Source organism: Falco punctatus, assembly GCF_963210335.1.
Source record: "Falco punctatus genome assembly, chromosome: 2".
Taxonomy (NCBI): domain Eukaryota; kingdom Metazoa; phylum Chordata; class Aves; order Falconiformes; family Falconidae; genus Falco; species Falco punctatus.
Window position 1 is genome coordinate 65,635,725 of NC_137581.1, and position 10,754 is coordinate 65,646,478.

The window sequence follows — 10,754 nt, forward strand, 5'->3', positions numbered from 1 at the left end:
CCAACAGTGTTGTTTCTTTCCTGTCTGAAGGTAAGTAATTCACAGTGTTACTGCATAAAATTCTGAGCACAGATGAGTTAAGGGTTCTATAAGCCATCCATCAAAACTAGGTTTTTGCTCTGCAGACAGTTGTGGAAGTGGTTGAAGCTGTGATTGCCTCTCATTTCCAGTCTCTAATGCCCAAATCATTACAGTTCTGCCCACTGATGCCTGAAACATTCCCTAAAATATTCGCATTGATTGGACATAGCTTTTAAAAACTAGTACATCTAAGCTGGCAGACAGATGATGATAACTGTATGGCCTCACAACCTTGACCAGCAAACAAAATAGATGCATCATAGCAAAGCCTTGCTATAACTAGTTTGCCACAGTTTCAGCTTTCCTCATAGCAACAATGATAGATTGCACACACTTTGGGGCAGGGATCCTTTTTTTCCTCTGTTTAATTAATTGTCAGTTTGAAGATCTCTAAAATCAGAAAAAAAACAGTCGTTCAGCACTCAAGGTTGCAAAACATCAAGACCACCCGAAGCTTCCCATATCAGCATTTAGGCAACATGCCATTCTTTCATCCTGCCCAATGCTGAACAGGAATAGTACAGACAGGAGGAAAACATTGCTTAGGAGCCACTTGCCTGACATGTACAGAAGCACATACTGCTTCATTTTGTAAGCAAATCTATCAAGTCTCATGCATAAAACTCATTCAGCTGATCTCTGTCTCAATTTATCACAGTGGCACTAGCAATTCACCTACTCCAGACCAGTGGTCCTGGAGCAGAAGAGAGGTGGTTGCATTGTAAAGCAGCAAAGGCTGTGCCTCCCACTAGCTCTCTTCCCTCCTTTCCCCCCCAGTACACAAGTAAAAAGGACCCATGCTGGGAGAGACACTTTCCAGGGTTGCAGCCTTCCGCTGCAGTACATCTTGATAGTATAATATGATATTGCTGAGGAAAGACATATAACCCAAAGAGGTGTGCCCTCACAGTACAAGCCAGTGCCTGCAGCTTCACATGCTGAAGAAGATTAATGTAATAAAGGCTACAGAAAGCTTTCTAATTTCGTATGCAACTCAGGACAAAGACCTGAGGGTGATGCAACTCTCACCTCTCATTAATCTAAAAAAGCAAGAGGACATTATTTATGAACTTAAAATATGTGTGAAGAATTTATGAATCACTGTTAAAACGTAAAATACCCATACAACAGGGCTCTGTCTGCTTAGCCATGCTGGACAGGAGCTAAAGTTACCAGTTTTGGAAGAGACATTCTCAGCCCTTACTGACTAAAGTGACTCTGTGGCAGGTACTGTGGAATGGTTGCTGTTTGGTTCCATGAATCTAGACTGAGAAGAGCATTCATCTCAGTTTGCTCATCACAGAAAAACTAAAACTACTTGTAAGATCATTGCATGCTGTGACAAATGAGCATGGAAGAGTGTAAAACACAAGTTATGCCTTTGTAAAGGTTGCTCGCAAATTAGAAGCTAGATTCCCTCTCTCCCCCCAGTTAACTCTTGGTATTCATTTGCTTATCTTCCTTCCAGATGAAATAAAATACAGCCAGGTCTTGGAACGGTCAATATATTGATATGAGGAATACAGGTTCAGTTTGCAAACTGCCCCAAGACTCATTATAATCACGTTTAACAGTGACCCCTAGTGTTGTTCAGCACCAGCTTTGCTTTTTCTTGGGTGTTAGGCAAAGAGTATCGAACAAGCCAGGCTAAAATGAACCTGCCTTTATACTGCAGGACAGTACCAATGCTCAGCCTCTGTTGCAGATGTGTGGAATGCACCTCATTCAGCAGAGAGAAACAGCAATATGTTTTACTGATGTAAAATAATAATTTTACAGTTCAACAAATTCTATGGAATTTAACAAAGTTTAACAGCAGTTTAACAAGTGCTTCACATTATTTACTGAGTGGAAGAAACATACAATGAAAAATTGAGCTAGAATAGAGTTAGAATGATTCACACAGAGGCTGGAGACACAAAAGGGTAAGGAAGACCCTCCCATTTAGTCACGAGGTTCAGAGTGCACCCCCTCACTTTCTAAACCCCTTATGGAACCTAGGCGCAGCTGAATCCAGTCTTAGACTTGGTCAACAGTTTATGTCTAATGGAAGAAATACAAGGAGTAAGGAGAACCCTCCCATTGAGTTAGGAGGTTCAGAGTGGACCCCTTTCCTTTCTAAACTCCTTATAGAACCTAGGTGCGGCTAGGTCCAATCTTAGTCTCAGATGTGGACAACAGTTTATACCTAATGGAATTATCTATATGAAATTTATTATAATATTGAGTAGCTACATGGATTGGTAATGTTTCATTAGTATTAATTCAGCATGCTATCAGTCACTTACCGAGGATCTGTCACAAGCCCTCTGCCTTGGGTAAGGAAGGATCTCTTAGTCTCAGGTAAGGAACCTCAAACCTTGGGAGTCATCCCTCTCTCAAGGGGACAGTCATCTGGCATGCAGACCAGCTGCAGTTCAGGGAGAGCTCAGATTGGGCCCATCTTGACAGTAATATTTATAGAGTGAAGTAGCTGGCTTCTAGTCAATATTATAGATAAGATAGATGTATCCATTTTAGCTCCAGTATCTTGTTCTGTACTTCGGTTATCTTGCATTTTGGGGCTTCGAAACCACATTTCAAAATATTTTTCCAAGGCATCTTCACTCCTTTGTACATGAGCCAGGGACTTTCCAGCTCACAGGTTCACCACAGGGTGTGAGCATCTTCACTCCCTTGTACGTGAGCCAGGAGCTTTCCAGCTCACAGGTTCACTACAGGATGTAAGGTCTGTTGCTCCTTAGTCAGCCTGAACCAAAATACAACCAGGGGTCAAGTCCATCTGTCACAACCTCTCAAAGGTCCATACAAATCCAAATGAGAGAGCAACACTGTGTTGTTGTGTATTGGTCAGCTGTTTCTCTTCACCTTTAGTATTGTAAAGACCAGGTTTCCAACATCTGGCTGAGGGCTGGAGGATTATTCCACAGTTCGTCAAAAATAAAACCCAAGAAAAAAACACCCACAAAAACTTCCATTGGCACATACTATGGAATTCTAGATGACAAATTTGTTGACAACTTTAATAACATCTCACTAAGAAATTATCTTCTTTGTGCAGTTGAGTCTGTTGTTACAGATATGATGAATATTTGGTCTTACTATTCATACGGTTAAGTTATTTAAATAGTGCAAAATGTCATGGCATTATATCTATTTTGGCAATAGTAGGCATCTACATTTGGGGATTGCAAAGGCTATTAAATGCTGGCTAGCTATTTCTGATGAAAGCCATATAGGACCACCAAAAAGGGAAAGACTGAGTCATATCGAAAGACTGGAGTAGAAGAGTAAAAGGCAAGAGGAAGGGAATCTGGAAATAAGTAGAAGAGAAACTCCAGATCCTAGGCATAATGGCTGCATGAGTAAACATACTTAGAAAAATGAAGATAGAGAAAAAGTGGACTTTATGATATTCCTGTGATCCATGAGAAACATTAAAGACAAAATGGGTACAGGTCTCAAATCACTACAATACCTCTGCAAACTCAGAGTAAACCATAGGTAGCCATAACCACATGTGAAGTGGTTAGTTTGACTTGAATTTAACAAGTTATTTCCATCAGCAAACCCTAAATAAATAAAAAATGAAAAAACATTTTTTAAAAAAGAAAAAGATTATCAAAACAAGACTATTCTACTGAGTATTTTACTTTGTTACTTATATAGCAATTTGGATCAATAAAAGAGTTAATGATACAAAACATTTAAAAAAAATCACTACATAATACATATCTTCACACACCTATTACACCTACAGTGGAAAAAAACCTATAAATGTCATCTGCTTTAAAATAAACAACAAAAATGGAAGGGGGAAGGGGCAAGGAGGAAGGGGCATGGGGAAGGAAGGGGTGGAAAGGGACGGGAAGGGAAGGGAGAATATGCAATAATGGTAATAAAAAAGTGTTTTAACTCTGCAGGTAGGTATTGAAAGCTCAAAACACCTCATAATCCCCCAGTGTCATTTTCCCCTTAGACTAAGGATCAATTTGTAAGTTTTCAGTTTTCCAAAAGACGGCAGAAATTCACACACCCACAACCCCGTCAGCTGATTCGAGAATTGTACAGTTACACTAGAGGGCAGCAAAGCAGCTTTTAAATCAAAGTCTTGCCATTTCAACAGGTAATCTTCATATGGCTTAAGGTGTGCTGAGGAACTCCTCTTCCGTAAGAGTACAAAATGGAAATAAGGTATTTCTGTTCTTATAGACTACTTACATTGCTAAAAGTATAATGATTTTTATTCACATATACTAGGATAAGCAAGGCAGTGCAAATTGGAGCTGAAGAAATTAGTTTGCAATGAAATATCCTTTCAGTAACATTCTTTATTTTTACACATAAACTAGCATCCCTCCACTCATGTATTTCACTTATGGAATATTTACTGGCAGATTTAGTCGATGTTTCATTAGGGTTCTCCTCTTCCTGAAAAGGAATTTTATATATTTCTTGATATAGCATAGTCAATTGTAAAAAGTTCTTCAGATTCACTGGGTTTCCTTCCTCATCTGTGTGCTGAGGACCACGAGGTTCTGCTCTCACAACTAATTTCCTTGGTACAGATAGTCAAGAGGAACAGCCTCTCTTGGGTCAAAAGCATCTCTGACTGTTGTACAAGGATGATGTGAACTTAATTAGCCTCAGTGAGAATTAGCGTCTTTGACCAAATATAGTATTTCACAGAATCACAGAATGGTTGAGGTTGGCAGGCACCTTTGGAGGTCATACAGTCCAACCCCCTACTCAAGGAGGGCCACCAACAGCTGGTTGCCCAGGACCATGTTCAGACAGCTGTGGAATATCTCCAAGGATGGAGACTCCACAACCTCCCTGGGGAGCCTGTGCCAGCGCTTGGTTACCCTCACAGTGAAAAAGCATTCCCTGATGTTCAGATAGACCCTTTTGTGTTTCAGGTTGCCATTGCCTCTGGTCCTGTCACTGGGCACCAGTGACCCCAATATTTATTTATTTATAAGATATAGAGACATGCATAACTATTTGTCACATCAGAGCATTTTTAAATCTGCAGTTTGGCACTGAAACAAAGAAACCAAAACCAGTTTGGAACCTCAGCTTAGGAACTTCTGCAGCAGCCAGCACTATCTTAAAATGGGAGGGCATAGAGCCCCCCTGAACAAATCACAGGCTCAATAGTCAGTCAGTTCTCACTCCTACACAACACAAGTATCTAGGGATGCAAAATGCAGAGGGGATTCACACCATGAGCATAAATCTGTCAAAATGCAAATGTGATTATGCAAATTACCAAATGCACCTGCAAGAACAGTTGTTGCGATCTATCTAATATTTAGATAACACATGAGTTTTTGTCGACTTGTCGTGGGAACATGTTCTTTTTTTTTTTTCCTTTTTCTTTTTGCTAAAAGTTTCCATGAGATGGTGAGTGAAGTGCTTCTCTGACAGGCATGCTGATGCATCATTCAGTATAAGGACTGCAAAGTGATTAAAGCAGTTCTTTATTTTGGAAGCTAAATAAACGAATAAAAACAAGTCCTGGCAAGAGATTAAAGGGATTAAGTTTAGCATCTCAGTAGAGTGGATGATTAGCCAAAAATACTGTTTTCATCCTCTGAAATTAAATTCTCATCCATTTCAGCAGAACAACAAAACCATACAAGAAAAGAGAATCTGCATATATTGTGATCATCACATCTTTGAAAACCTACAAGCTTCAGAGGAACTGAAATGCTAGGAGTTAAAAGACAACCTTCAGAGGGTAGTGATAGTGACAACAATAAACACAGAGAGGGGAAAAAAACCGCCACAAAAAACTCATTCCAAAGATGCTATGAAGCTGCTTTTCAAGGAAATCAAAAGCTGAAGCATACATACTTACATTTATTCTAACTATTTTCTGTTTCACATGTGTTGTATTTCATGCAGCCATTGATTCAATTTCTTTGTGGCACTGAAGGATACAAGTGCCAAGGTATGACATCTCGGTGTAAGAAGGCTGCATCTATCTGGTACAGTGACCTGAGAAAAGTAAAAGTTGTTTTCTGTATATGATTGTTTTAAACATTGCATCTTAGTAACAGAATAATCAAAGTCCATGTTTCTTTAAGAAGAAATGCCAACAAACTGGATTTCATGTTAGCTAACCAGAAAACATGTCATGGATTTTTTTGTCCATGCTGGTGATGAACTGCAGTGGTGAACAGTCCTCTTCACAGTTAAGGGAGAACAGCTGCTCAAGCTACAGTCCATGCAATACATGCCACTTTTAGTCAACAGGTAAAATTTTCACGTTACTACTTCACTGTCCCAAAGTCTAGAGAGTAAATTCTTAACCAAGCAAGCACATTCCTATAATACATAGCAAACATTTCAAGTGAACATCAGTATTTTTATTTCAAATTCAATGTCAGACTGATCAAAACTATGCCCTAAGCCCCAAAGTTCTTAAAATATCCAAGCATGTATATATTCATATATGTTGCATTACTTTTGGTTCGCAAGCATGTTCTGGTCTGCTTCCTCCCTTCTTTATGCATCCAATTATCTGATTGCTTTCTGCTCCCATACCTGTGCTGTGTCAAACAGTAAGAGCTATCATTATGGCATGCAAAAGAATTTCTTTGTTCTAGATCGCTCTGCTGCAGCCCTGAGCAAGAAAACATACACACTTGAGCCGCTCCTCTACATCTTTCAGTTCTGGGAAATGGAGGGGTAGAGGGAAAAGATATTTTAAAAAGGTCAGGCTGTGAAGTTTCTTTAAACTTATGTAAAGAGCAGCCTAATTGTACTCAGTAGCATGGTTTTGTAATAAAAGTTGCCTTTGGTGGTGCAAGTACTTATTTATTTCTCAGTATTAAAATTTATCCTGAAGGCTTTACATTTTATTGTGAGCAGCATGAAGAAGCAAAATAAAATTGTATTTTCTTCATTTCCTTAAAACAGGTTTCTCTTTGTTGGCTTTGAGCAAGAAGGACTAAACATCCATAAGCTCATCCTTGGCACCTCTGATAGCCATAATGGAATAATACTGCATGTATGAAAGAGAGAAAGCAGCATCAAAGAGTCCACTCTTCTAAAATTAAACTCTTGGGAAAACCAAAGCCAAAGTAATCTTGGTTATTCTGATACAATCACTGGGACTCACACCACTGCAATGGATCAAAACCTGCTGCAGAGAACAAATATAAATACCAAGATTCTTTATTTTAGAAGAGCCAAACAGCAATAGGTTTGTATCATCTAGATAATCACAGGAAGAAGAGTGTTCTACAAGCAGCAGACCCAACGAAGGCTGGTTTCTTGTGGAATGAGCAACATGCCCCCCCAGCTTGGGCCAAGCCCCAGCTTACCTTTCTCCACAACACCTCCTGTCCTCCCTGTCCTTGAAGCCTCCTGACACATCCTCTGATTGTGATCCTGAACCACACACACCCTCACTGGACTGATGGCAGGCCAAATGGTGCAGGTAACTACTTAGTTGAGGCTGCAGCCTTCCTTGGGAGAAAGGGGTACTCCTGCAGGTCTCACTAATCTTGCCAATGTTTTTCACAAAACTTGTAGGAACTAATGTTGCTATTGGGGACCTCTGTGTACCTGTCCAACTTACTTGACAGTGACTAACAGGATGAAAGAAGTTGTGAAAGAAGCAGGACTGATTTACAGCACAGCTGTGTAAGCCAAGCTGAAATAAGAGAGAAAAATTAAATAAAGACACTCAGTTCAATTGCAGGTTGCTTTCTTGACTGCTTATGTAGTTCATGGTGGATAATCAAATAATTGAAGATTGGATACAGAAAGTAATGTCATGCTATTGAGCCTTAAAAGTAGAAAAGCAGATACTATTTCTATATGAAAAGGAAAGAATTCTGCAAGATAATTAAAGAATGCTGTTGGGAGACATGAAAAAGCCATTTGCTTCGCTTTCCATCTTCCTCTACCTCTGTGCATGCCATGTATGCTCCCAGTTGATCAAATTCAGTCCATGTCCAGACTCACATTTTTCAGACCCATTCAAAATCAAAATAACACCTTTTTCCACCTTCCTACCTCAAAGCTTAGCCATGCTGCAGGCAGCAGAAAGCAAGTCACACCACAGGAGCAGTTCAGATATTCTGCCTTTGTAAAGTGGGGGTTGTCAAGGGTTGCACACTGGCATGTCTGTTGTACTTACACACAGGGTTGGAAACAGCCATCTGCGCACGTTTGAGGTTGCAGGAATCAAGAGGAAAAGCTTCAAAATGAGGGCACTAGAAGGTCACTCTCATTTTCCACTTATGTGGCCAAAACAGCTGAGTTAGGGGCCATCTCTGAAACCTTCCCAGAAAGATTGACACCTGCTCCTGGGGTATTTTGGGGAAACTCCCACCTCAGCACATGCCTCTGTTTCAGAGTTACAGCTATTCAGTTACAATACTTAAGTCAGAAACAAGGATGCTTGTCCAATTTCAGAAATTTTTTTCAGGTACAAACTCAAAGTGAACATACCCACTTTAACTGGATCAGGCTTACCTGGTCCAGTGGAAGGTGTCCCTGCTCATGGCAGAGGGTTTGGCTCTAGATGATCTTTAAGGTCCCTTCCAACCCAAACCATTCTGTATTTCTATGATACATGTGCAAGCATCAAACTGACTTGGAAACAGTAATTTAAAAGCAGCAGAAGGAAGCCATGTGCTAGCATCAGCATATGGTACTTAGGTATTTTTAGAACAAAAGAAAGAAAGAAGGTTCTCAATGGAGATAAAAACACAGAAACTTCCACAAAGTGAGAAAGTTTTAATATGACTGTTGGAGGCTGCCCCTTCCTCTCAAGATTTAGGATACTGGTGCACAAATTTGTAAAGCAGTTTGGTTTAACTGACTTTCCATGCCTTCACAACAGTTATGTAAGTACTATTAGCAAAGCAGTAGATACATCAACACCACTTAACTGTTAAGAGTAGTTTTGCTCATTACTAGTTTTGAATTTGAAAGAGAAACTTACATATTACTTGAAACTACTTAAAATTCAATTTTCCTCTGTTCACACCTACAATAATTTTTAAGCCTCAACTGCCAGTTCACAAAGATCTTTCTATCCATAACACCACGTGTCAGCCCAATCTATTTGCCCACATGCCTGCATCACTCACAGTGAAGGAGCTATCCATAAGGGCACGCTCTTTGAATGACCACCTACTTCACAAGTGGTGAATTGTCAGTGTCAATATCAGAACAGTTTCCCACTGCAGAAAGGGGACTGGAGCCCACCTGAGCAGAGCCACTGGAGCAGCACTGCCATAGCCTCCCAGCATAGCTCAAACAACCATTTCTCAGAGCTCCAGCCCCAGAAATAGCTCGCTCAGCTAACTTTTCGAGCACAAGAAAGCAGCACGTAACACACAGACGTTACAGAGCGATCTGAAAAGATGTACTCTGCTTTGACAATGTAAGAACTAGATAGATGCTAACAAAGTAATAACATACTCTATGTGCATTTCTGTGCCTGTTTACTCACCTTCATAGTGTTCCCTGGGGCCCTCCAAGCTCCTGTAGATCACAGGTCCTCTCTGCACTTCAGACCAGCTCCCTGTGACTATGGCTGCTCTTAACTGTCACCCATCCCCAACAAGAGCGCTTCCAACCCCCACACTTCCTGTACCTATTTTTTTCTTCCCCAGCCAAGACTTTCATCTTAGAGGTTAGCACCAACTCCTAATTTTTATATTTTATTTCTTTTTTTTTTGTTATTCTGCATTTCATAATGTTTCAAACTTGGTCCTCTACTGAGATATATAAACTACAAGAGGGTAGATTCAGACTAAGGAAGAAGCTTTTCAAGATGAGGGTAGTGAAACACTGGAACAAGTTGCCCAGAGAGGTAGTAAATGCCCGGACCCTGGAAACATTCAAGGTCAGGTTGGACAGGGCTCTGGGCAACCTGATTTAGTTGGAGATGTCCCTGCTTACTGCAGGGGGGGTGGACTATATGATCTTTGGAGGTCACTTCCAACTCGAACCCTTCTATGATTCTATGATACCTAAATTCATCTTGTTCTCCCTGAGTTCCTGCAGTTTTCTGTCCTGATACCTCATGCTGAATAGAAGCCACTGAGCTCTGATGAGTTACATTGCACCTGGTCTAAAAGGGAAACGTGCTACTTATGGGCAAATTGCGGGCTCCACTGCTCAGCAGTTTTAAAATGTATTAACATCTTGTTCAAACATCTTTTATTGTACATAGAAAGATCCACAAACTGACAAATACATATGCTGTTAACCACACTAATTTCAAAGAGCTTTTAAACCAACAAATGAGAGTGGTGTGGTAGTGCTCATAACAAGCCACAGGTTTTAGAGAGCTGAAGGTACAAAAGCTTGATTGCATCCTCTCTTCTGCCATGGAAGCTATTTGGACACCTGAAGGTGTCTTTAAGGAAGTTGAGCATGATGATAATGCTCACTAGGTAGGACTGTTAGATCTAAAGAAACTACTGTCAAAAGGATTAGTTTCTTCTGTATGTGATCTAATGGAAAGATAAACAAGGATTTTGCTTTCCTCAAGATCTTGGTTATCAAAATGTGAAAAAGTAGCAGACCTATAAATGCAGTTGAGTAAAAAAAAGCAAAATAAATCTATGCTTTACTGTAGGCATAAAATGAGTTCCTGCCATCTGCAGCACACACGCTAAACAGTGCCAGAGAAGCGCAAA

General features: G+C 40.2%; 1 protein-coding gene across 3 annotated transcripts in view; it reads right to left on the reverse strand.

Annotated features, from left to right (window-relative positions):
• The window catches only part of RASA3 (RAS p21 protein activator 3), a 179,604-nt gene extending 169,904 nt beyond the window's left edge, over positions 1–9,700 (reverse strand). For 2 of the 3 annotated variants that reach the window (XM_080377413.1, XM_080377415.1), the window contains exons 1-2: positions 9,560–9,700; positions 5,945–6,084 (exon numbers count right to left, since the gene is read on the reverse strand). The gene's annotated coding sequence lies outside the window, so the exon portion shown is untranslated. The remainder of the gene's footprint in view (positions 1–5,944; positions 6,085–9,559) is intronic. The other variant, XM_080377418.1, reaches the window with a different exon arrangement.
• Positions 9,701–10,754: the final 1,054 nt, after the last annotated feature.